The sequence below is a fragment of the Cricetulus griseus genome, chromosome 4, assembly GCF_003668045.3.
Source record: "Cricetulus griseus strain 17A/GY chromosome 4, alternate assembly CriGri-PICRH-1.0, whole genome shotgun sequence".
In the NCBI taxonomy this organism is placed as follows: Eukaryota; Metazoa; Chordata; class Mammalia; order Rodentia; family Cricetidae; genus Cricetulus; species Cricetulus griseus.
Genome location: NC_048597.1, coordinates 197,479,415 through 197,489,265, shown reverse-complemented (window position 1 = coordinate 197,489,265; position 9,851 = coordinate 197,479,415). Strand labels below are relative to the sequence as shown.

Genomic DNA, 9,851 nt, shown 5'->3' with positions numbered 1-9,851 from the left:
CGCTCTAGGAGAGGAGTAGGATTGTGCCTCTAGATACAGCCTGGCTTCCCAACAAGTCAAGATACTTTCCATCCAGGGCTGAGCTGTCCTAATTCGGCTCCAGCCTCCAAAGCGGTCCTATTGGGGCTCTACCCTCCAGAGCGTCTTATTGCAGCTCTAGGTATAGCCTGGCATCACAATAAGTCAAGATACCTTTGCATTCCCAGAGCTATAACACACTCACTTACAAAATTAACCTCTTTTCTTCATAAAGATACCCAACCTCAAGTATTTCATCATTATAACAAGAAATAGAATGACATAGAAACCACCGACCATACTTCTTGTTGATGCTCTTGTTGTTAAAAATGTCTTTGAAAGTCATTTCTGGAGATTTTGAGTTCAGAGTCCTGGAGATTTGGCAGAAGTGCTACCCATGGAAGGGGATTTGTGTGGGCAGAGGCACTGAAGACCAGAGTAAGATAAAGCAAGAGAGATGTCTTCAACATTCTTTCCTCTGTTGTTCCCCATGCTGTGTTATGCTGTGGCAGTTTGGGGGGATGGAGACAGGAGTATCTAGTGTGAGTCAAAACTGTGAATACTTGAGAGCAAGAGCCAAGTCTACTGTGAGCACCACCTCCTGCATCCCAGTGCCTAGAACATTGATGCAAACAGGTAGCACTCCCATAAGGAAAAAAATAAGGGAGGCTTATGGAAAATTATTATCTGGGGGGTTCCTTAATACACCCACTCTGAAAAGCAACCTGGGAATGATACAACAAAGTCATACATGCACCTGAACCCAGCAGCATCATGTTCACTGGAAATAAAGTCACCAGCATGAAAAAACTTGTGGAAAGAAATTCCAGTTGAAGCATTGTTGTGTATTGAACCCAAAATCAGAAGAACCTGAATGTCTATCAATCACAGAATGATTAAGTTAGGTGACACCTTAGTGTAAAGTACTCTGTAGCTCTCTGAAATGCTGTGTCAGCATAACAAAAAAACAAAAAAACAAAAAAACAAAACAACAACAAAAAAAACATGGGATAGGCTTTAAGTGGCTTTAAGTGCTGGGAGTCAGGTTTCAGAGAAACATGCAAAGTGTAAGATTCTGTTTTTAAACTGATAAGAACAGATACTACACTTGGTCCTTGCCAAAAAGCAGAGAATCGAGTTATACTCTCTCAGCCTAGATACATGGGGGAGGGCCTAGGCCCTGCCTCAAATGATGTGACAGACTTTGGTGATTCCCCCATGGAAAGCCTCACCCTGCCTGGGGAGGGGATGGGGGGGTCGGTGGGGGTCATGGGAGGATGGGTGGGAGAGGTAACTGGAATTGATATGTAAAATAAGATTGTTTCTAATTTAAATTTAAAGAATACATTATATATATGTATATATATATATATATAATATATATATATATATATATAAATGATTCTGTTTTTAATAGTGGAAAGGGAGGGGGAGGAGAAGGACTCTAGAGCTAAGTTCTTTGTGGATTTGAGTCCAGGTCATGCCACTTAGTGTTTGACTTGGGGAAGTCAATTTCTTAGATATCACTGGCTTAATTTACTAATTTCTGTGTTGTTCATAATGACCTCTACCTCCTACTTAAGCTTGATGTTAAAAACAAAGTTATTCAAGGGGATGGAGAGAGAACCCCAGCAGTTAAAAGCACTTGTTGCTCTTGAAGAGGACCTGGGTTCAGTCCCCAGCCGCCATTTGGTGGCTCATAGCAACCTGCAATTCCAGTGTCTTGGAATCTAATTCCCCTTTCTGCTCCCCTTTGTCACCAGGCAAGAACACGCACACATGTGCATGCATGTGGGTGCCTGCAGAGACCAGAAGAGGGTGTTCAATCCCCTAGGGTGCATATTACAATAGGCGGTGAGCTATCTCACATGGGTTCTAGAAACCAAACTCTGTTCCTCTGACAGAGAAGGCAGGGCTCTTAATTGGTGAGCCATCTCTCAGTCCCTGTAAAAATTTCTTTACAAAAATTTATTGGTACTATTTGGTGATAACACAGACAAAAGAGTTTTTTTTTTTTTTTTCATCAAATAAGCTTTGTATTTTCACAGGACTAGAATAAAAAGGGAAGTGTCTTAGTTAGGGTTTCTGTTACTGTGATAAAACACAACTTGGGGTATGAGGGAGTTTATTTCAGATCACAGTCCCGCACCACAGTCCATTCCCGAGGGAAGTCGGGCTTGAAGAAGTGATGCTCACTGGCTTGCTTCCCGTGGTTTGCTCAGCCTGTTTTCTTTTTTCATTTTATTTTTTTGTCCCTTTGGCTTTTTGAGAAAGATTTTCTGGGTGTATGTCTGGCTGTCCTGGAATTTGATCTGTAAACCAAACTGGCCTCAAACTCAGATATCTGCCTGCCTTGGGTCTGAGCAGATAGCTCAGCAGACTGCTTCCTTGCAAACCTCACTGTCACATGCCCTGGACAGCACATTCCACAATGGCTGGTCTCTCTCACATTAATCACTAATCAAGAAAATGCAGCAAAAACTTGTCTACAGGCCAATGTTGCGGGGACATTTTTTAATTGAGAGTACTTCCCAAATGACTCTAGTTGACTTAAAATTAGCCAACACAGGACAATACACCATGCCCTGCTTACCATTTGTATGTATTTGCTAATACAGACATTTGAAAATCAATTCAGGGTCTAGAGAAACGCTTCAGTGGTTAAAAGACCCTGTCCAGCTCTTGCAGAAATTGTGGGTTTAATTCCAAGCACCCACGTGACAACTCACAATGTATAACTCCAGTTCCATGAGATCTAATGCCCTCTTCTGGCCTTCATGAGCACCAGGCACACGTGTGGTACACATGCACACATGTTGGCAAAACACTGATACACATTGTCAATAAATAATCTGTTTTTAAAAATCAAGTCAATAAAATACCTTTTATATTTTAATTAAAATGCAAATTTTGGGGAGAAGCTGGAGGGATGGATCAGCTGTTTAAAGTACTTGTTGTTCTTTCAGAGGACCCAAGTTCAATTCCCAGCACCCATGTGGCCACTCACAAACATCTATAAGTCTAGTTCTAGATGGATCTGACACCCTCTTTTTGCTTCCAAGGGCATCATGTATACATGTTGCACACAGACATACATGAAAGCAAAATACTCACACACATAAAATAAATACATTAATAATAATACAATTTAAAGGCAGAGATAACTGCCTTTCATTATACTTTCATTTAGCTTGTGAGCCCAGGAGGAGCCAATGCTTTTAAACCAAAGCAGCTCCTAAGTACCTGTTACTGTAGGTGCTTAGAAATGTCCACTCTTCTCCCAAGTGCTAAGGGGTTGGGTCAGTCTCCCACCTGCTGCAGATGGTGAGGGGTATCTTTTGGCAGAGACACAGGTGAGCTCGCCCTGAGGGTATGAGACTGGGATAGCTGGTCACACCCCCTCATCTGCCAAATGATGGTGAGGGCAAGGAAAGATCCCCTCTCCCCCTTGCCCCTAGTACCTGTGGTGGGTGAGGCAGATGGCCCTCCCCTTATCAACTGCAGCACCCAGGAAAGAGGGCCCTGCACCTTGCCTGGGCAGCACAGCAGAGCTGAGCCTATTGATAGGGATATGGGTGAATGGGCTCTGAGAAGATGAGCTTGGGAGATTTGGCCCCACCCCTCATCTACCATATGGTGTTGTGGGCGGGGGAGAGATACCTCCACCACCCCTTCGCCCCTCTGCCAATGGCAGGTGGGAGAGATGGCCCTGAAGTCATTGGTCTGGTTGGAGACCTCTGGTTTCTACTACACCATTGATGCTGGGCCCTCACTGGGACTCCTCATAGTTACCCTGTTGTTCCCCTGTGTTGTGGAGAACCTGCAGCTTTGGGTCTACAGGATTGGTCCATTCACATGCTCCCACAGATCACAGATCACAGATGCAAGGATGTTGGGAGTGGGCCAACACATAACCCTGATTCTAGGCCTGAGTAGTTGAAGGGTTGCTCAGCCCGCCAGCTCTCCACCATCCTCACCACCAGGGTAAGCTCTCCAGCATTGCCCGGGCTAGTTCACCCCTTGCAGCAATGTGGGGAGGGCAATTTTCCAGCTTTCCCATCCTCAACTTCTCCTGCTTTCATGCCCTCAGGGTCAGATTAACTCACTCACACCTGGATCATCAGGCAGGGCCAGCTCTACTGTGTTGTCCAGGTGAGGTACAGGGGCCACTCTCCCTAGTGCTGGAGCTGGTGAGGGGTAGGGACGGCTCTCCAATAAAGCATTTTAAGAGTATTCTAAAAGCAAAACCACCATTGAGGTGGACAGGCACAGAAGGCGTTAAGGTGCACCGAACAGGGTGGGGATGGTTACCACACAGAGACAAGGGAAAGGTGGGAAACAGATGCATCACAGGCCAAGGTTGCTATTCCTCATCATTACAGATGAGTGACATTATCCTAAAAATAACACAGAACAACTGATAGTTCATTAGAAGAAAATGCTGACGTTCTCTTTTAATACCGTACGGTAAAATAAACATCAAATGAATCTGGAAGTTAAAACTGGGTGTGGAGGAGGATACTTCTAATCCCAGCACATGGGAAGTTGAAGCAAAGGGGTTTCTGGTAGTTTGAGTCCAGCCTGAGGGGCAGACTGAGTTCAGACTAATCTGTATTACAGAGTGAGAACTGTCTCAAAAATGCATTATAGTAATAATAAGTAAGAATGAAGAACTATTCTTATAGTCATGGTAGCAAGGGGCTTTTAAAAGGTGGTGCTCTGCACAGAGATGTCTACATCATAAGGCATGAAATAAGAAGGCCCCATAAGTATTGTTTTCTATCCATCTTTCTTATATAGACTTGCACGAATTAGGAGACACACAGATTCATCCTAATGTGGGGATTGATTATATAAACACGTAATTTAGAAATAATAGAAAAAAGATCAACACCCAATTTAAGAAAACAAATGACAAAAACAAAACAAAACAAAAAGTCAGTTTTCAAAAGCAGCCAGGGAACATATAAAAAACCTCCAAGTTTTCTAAAAAATAAAGAAGTGTGGGGCAGTGGTGGCACACACCTTTAATCCCAGTACTTGGTAGGCAGAGGTGGATCTCTGTGAGTCCTAGGCCAGCCTGGTCTACAAGTGGGTTCCAGGACAGCCAGGACAGTTACACAGAGAAGCCCTGTTTCAAACAAACAAAAACACAATGAAATCAAAGAATTTTAAATTAAAGTGATTAATACCACTCTACCTATCAAATAGCTCAAAGTTTTTAAAGACTATATTCTTTTATTTTTCTTTTTTCTTCTTTTTTCTATTCTTAAGGGCAACTGGCAGCCACCGCCACCTAATGGTGGCTAATGGGAGTGAGCTGTCCTGGTTCTGAACCCTGGCTGGTTTGCTGCTTAACCCTGAGAACTGGTAAGTCAAGTTTGGAAGTACAGGAAGAGCAGATAGAGAGAGAGAGAGAGAGAGAGAGAGAGAGAGAGAGAGAGAGAGAGAGAGAGAGAGAGAGAGAGAGAGAGAGAGAGAGAGAGAGAGAGAGAGTCAACCTGTCAATCTGTGTGTGTACACGTCTGTATCTCTGTGTAGACACATTCACACTCTTAATACATCTGTGTATCTGTGTCTGTTGCAAGAAACTTTAATAAAAAAAATATCAAATGGGGAAAGCATTCATTTTCTATCAACAAAAAAATTGCTCAGTACATAAATTCAATTTGAAGCATTCATTAAATTAGTGATGGACTAAAAATATTAAGGAAAATAAATCTTCACTTTGATGGTCTAGAAAGTGACAGAAGGTGGTGGTCAAGGCCTGTCTGCATCATGAGGTCATTTTTAAAGTGTGAGGTTATAGATGACAAAGGCCAAAAGGACTCATCTTAGAAAATAGAATTAGATTGTGTTTGCATTTTTTCTTTTTCTTTGTTTTCATATTTTTTCCACAATAAATACATATTGCGTTTTCATTAGAAAGGGAAGTGTTTTTAAGCAAGACAGGAGTTACAGAGGTGAAGAAGAAAGAATCTGCAAAATTACTGGGTTCTTTTAGTTGTATAACTGGTCAGAGCAATAAAATGAAGTTTCACAGTGCTGGCAGCCTGCTGTCACACTGGGGCAGGGCAAGAGCTTTCCTCTAAATTAGTCCTTTTGCTTTCGCTTTGGAAGCCTGTGTTCCTTGTGTAGCTGCCTCTGTGGAACGCATCCTCCCTGCTCCTGTTTGCCTTTAATTCCCATTTCAAAACCCATTTCCTCTAAAAGAGCCTTCCCAGATTTATCTAATACACGGCGCTTTTCCACTAGCCAAATCTGTGAAAATCAATTTACCTCCCTGGGGGCCAGTTTTCCCAGAAACTGGGAACAGTGAGCCTACAGGCTGCCTCAGGGTTGTGATGCTAAAATATTGCCTGGTAGCTAGTTAAGAGGCTGTAAGTAAGCACTGGCTTTTTCTTTGAGTCTGTCCCATAACACCCTGGTTCTAGGAGACATTGACAGTTACATAATTAATTCTTACCTTCTGGGTAAGAGAGAAGGACCAGAGTTTTTAATGAAAAGAAAATGATGGTATCTTTTCTAAATCTGAATGGAGAGTGGACTCTTTTCCATGCTACTGGTTTAAAAAGTTCCTGGTCTCCTGATCACAAAGCCTCTCCAAGGCCGGCACATTTCCGCATTTTGCTTCAGAGAGAGCTGCCTTCAATTATAGATTGTTTAGTTTATCATAGTTTGGTGAGTGCATGACTCAAAAGATTCGTTATTTTGTTGTTGTTGTTTAGATTAAAATTTTACATCAATTCATTAACTTTTTTGAAAGCACTCTGAAATAGAAACTATGTAGAAACTAAGCTCCTTGTAAACCTCTGAAAGTCTTGCCTCGCTCAATTTTTATTGGAAGGCAAAATATGAAGATAAACCCAAGAAAAGGAGTCACCCAGTTTTAAATAATAAATTAACACTTATTTTGGAAAGCTTAGTAAAGCCCAGGTTCTGGACAGGATGGCCATCCAGTCCGTGTAATGTGAGTGTGTGAATTATTGCTTCCTGCAGAACATGTCAAGCTCCTCCACCACTATTCTGAACAATTTAAAAGTTTCACAGAAGAAATGCTTGGGAACCATGGTAAATATCCAGCACACTGTCACTGTGATCACCCCAAAGCCCATGCTAGTGCAGACCAAAGTGGACTCAGAATTCCTTCTGGGCATACTGCAACCCATGAAATGGACTTTGCTCTGGATTCTCAGTTGCTTAAAACTGAGACACAAGCAGGCAGTCAGGGCTCCACCAATCTTCAGTCTACAATTCACACTTGATGCAGGTATGTCTTTTGGCCCTCTGACCCTTGGTCAACCAAACAGTTGTGCGTAGAGACAGGATAGGAGTTACATCTAAATTACAGGATGCTCCCAGCTGCCTATGCCTTGGGTACAGATTAGCTGATCTAAACAATTAGTTAGGGAACAATCCAATCCCTGGTGACAATTAGGATGGTTGAGACATCCTGCTGACAGCTGTGGTGACAGCAGAGAGTAAAACTACCTCACACTGAAACAAGAAACATGGTCCTTCTGATTTGCAGGCAGGCCCCTACCACCGCTAAATACGGGGTTCGAAAGGACTGAAAAAAAATGACCAAGAGGAGTGCAGCAAAGTGGGACATGAGGCATGGATCCCTATAATCTACACAGAGACAGCATTCAAATATGAGGCTTCGGAGGACTGAGTTGGCAAGCAAACAGGCATGTCCGTCGCCTACAATAAGTTAAATTTTAAGTGAGTCAAGGTACTTTTGGAGACAGCGTGTCACAGAGCTGAACACGCCGACTCTTTATGTCTCAGAACAAGGGTTTCAAGAAAACGCTTCATCTGGGCCATCCAGAAGCCCCCAGATGTCAACAAAGCACCTACTGTCATGCCATCTCTCTGACACAGGAAACATTTCAATGATAAATGTGGTGGAGAAAGTGTTGTCTGACTTGAAAGGTTTTGTATATTTGCGTAAGGCTATTTTCCAATTCTTCTATCAATTCAAGAAGACTGTGAATGTGTTCTTAGCTGGCTCCTTCCTTAAGATATAGAAAAAGCACACATTCTTCAAACAGAATTCTGAGGAATGTGTCCAAACTTTAAATCCCTTCTTCCCCATGAGAAAGAGAAACATGGGACTGGAGATGTGGATTTCAGTTTCTACTCTTCTTTTTAGATCTTTAGGTTACAGGATATTAAAAATAAACCTAGAAGATAATGCAGCGAATTTTTGGAGCAGCTGGAAAAGACACCATAAAACAAGGGGTTGCAATCAGCAAAGGGTGGTGGCAGCTGAACACATTAGACCATCTTAACAAAGCCAATCCTGTCCCGCCCCTCTCCAGCCTGTGTGATACAGAAGGGATGACACACAATACAATCCAAACACGTTCTCTGTCCATATTGGGTTAAGAAAATACAGTGCCTGTCATTGTCCCCAGATGACAGACATCCACAGATGGAAGGTGGGAGAATTTGACTTCCACCCATTTCCACCACCCCGGTTCAGTGCCTGAAACCTTCCCAACCGCCATGCCAGCTCTGGCCTGGGTACTGAGCAAAACAAACTCCCTTTGTGTGTCTCTACTGTTAGTAAAAGGAGAATCCTGGGGATGTGGTGTCTTGTCTTCATTCTTCAAGTACACAAAGTTGTCCCTTAAACAGTATTGCTCTCTTTAACATGGGGTACTTTAAAATTGCTTTACTGAAGTAATGTATTTTTTTAAAAATGTGTAAAACTACTTATTCTTTAAAAGCTATGGAAGCAGCATGAAATTTGGCTCGGCAAAAATAGTTGTAGAAGTCTGCAGTACAAGCTTGGAATTGTACTTCTTGATTTTAGCAGCCTACCCATGAAAATTCAACTTTGTGCTATGAAAGTACATTTTGACTTCTTCACTGACTGTGTGTGTGTGTAAAATATGTTTATATATTTGTATTAAAGAAGAGCTTTTCTTCACCAGGAAAACATGACCATGGTATATAAACAGAAAATCAAAGAGGAGACCAAGTTTGATTTTCTAGGAAAAAGTCCATACCCATTTATACAAAGAGAAGTTGAAAGTAGACACCCTTGTTGAATTCTATCTTCAAATGAAACCCATCAGATCTTCTGGTTTTCATCCATTATTTTGAAACTATAGAAAAATACTTTCAGTGTTTAGCAGACTTTGCATGAGGAATTCATTTCCAATCTATGATATTAAATGTATGCAATCTTCTCAGCATTAAGGGCCCTTTCTTAGGATCAGGGCTGTGAGAGGTATTACTACAATAGCACTTGGTTTTCTTTTAACATGTAAATATTTCAGTAGGAAACAATATTTAAACATTGTATTTGGCATTTTATAATTGGTGATATTAAATATTATTAAAGAGTTCTAGAATTATATTATATATTTTTAGAAATTCAAAATTAATCCAAATAAGTTTATTCTTTTTAGTGAATTTAAAATCTGACCATGAAAAAAAATGCTGAACTGTGTCCAGTCAACTTTACAGCATATATATGATATTCATCTATTTTTGCATAAAGCATATTTTAAAAAACATTTTAAAGTTAAGGTTAAAATGTTTTCATATTAAATTGAAACTCTAGAAGTTTAAGAGTTGTTAGACAAAACTAACAAGGGTAGATTACCATGATATTTTTATTAGAGTTCACAGAAAATCTCATGCACGGTGATTAATGAGAAAATTTTAAAGAAATTATGACACACCAATCAACATTAGGGTCTTCTAAGGACATTAAATGATTTGGGGAAGCAACCCGAACCGTCTAATATATGGGTAATGAGAAAAGATGAGCGACATCAGAGAAAGTGCGAACCTACTTATGCGCACGAGGGTGTGAC

The 9,851-nt window shown here is 41.3% G+C and overlaps 1 pseudogene; it reads right to left on the bottom strand.

Moving 5' to 3' along the window:
• Positions 1–1,053: 1,053 nt before the first annotated feature.
• Positions 1,054–1,156, bottom strand: LOC113835233 (annotated as a pseudogene).
• Between the last annotated feature and the right edge of the window lie 8,695 nt (positions 1,157–9,851).